Raw genomic sequence first — 449 nt, 5'->3', positions numbered from 1 at the left:
TGTGGGTCTACCGAGGATGTCATAGTGGTTTGTGCAGCCCTTTGAGACACTAGTGATTTAGGGCTATATAAGTAAACATTGATTGATTGATTTATTTTAGCTTTTCAGCTCATGTAGGTGGTTCTCTTCAGCGTGTTCCTTCGTCTGGCTGTCACTCTGGTTTGCCAGCCCCCGCTCATGGTTTCCAACGCTGCTGATAAAGGGAACAGGTAATTAGATAACTCGTTCCAGCTGAGGTATGTACTCACCTGTCTGCTGCTTCATGACCGGCCCGCAGGGAACGCGTGGACCACGCCCCTCTCCACAAGTAATTATTAAAATACTAAGTCACCTATAACTTAAAGTTGACACAAAGAGTTGTCTTCATATATATATATATATATATATATATATATATATAAAATTTCACTTTTTAACTTTTTTTTTTTTAAATATACAAAACATCAAAA

The sequence above is a fragment of the Nerophis ophidion genome, linkage group LG12 (assembly GCF_033978795.1).
Source record: "Nerophis ophidion isolate RoL-2023_Sa linkage group LG12, RoL_Noph_v1.0, whole genome shotgun sequence".
In the NCBI taxonomy this organism is placed as follows: domain Eukaryota; kingdom Metazoa; phylum Chordata; class Actinopteri; order Syngnathiformes; family Syngnathidae; genus Nerophis; species Nerophis ophidion.
The sequence above is the reverse complement of the archived record's forward strand: the minus strand, read 5'-3'. Positions refer to the sequence as shown.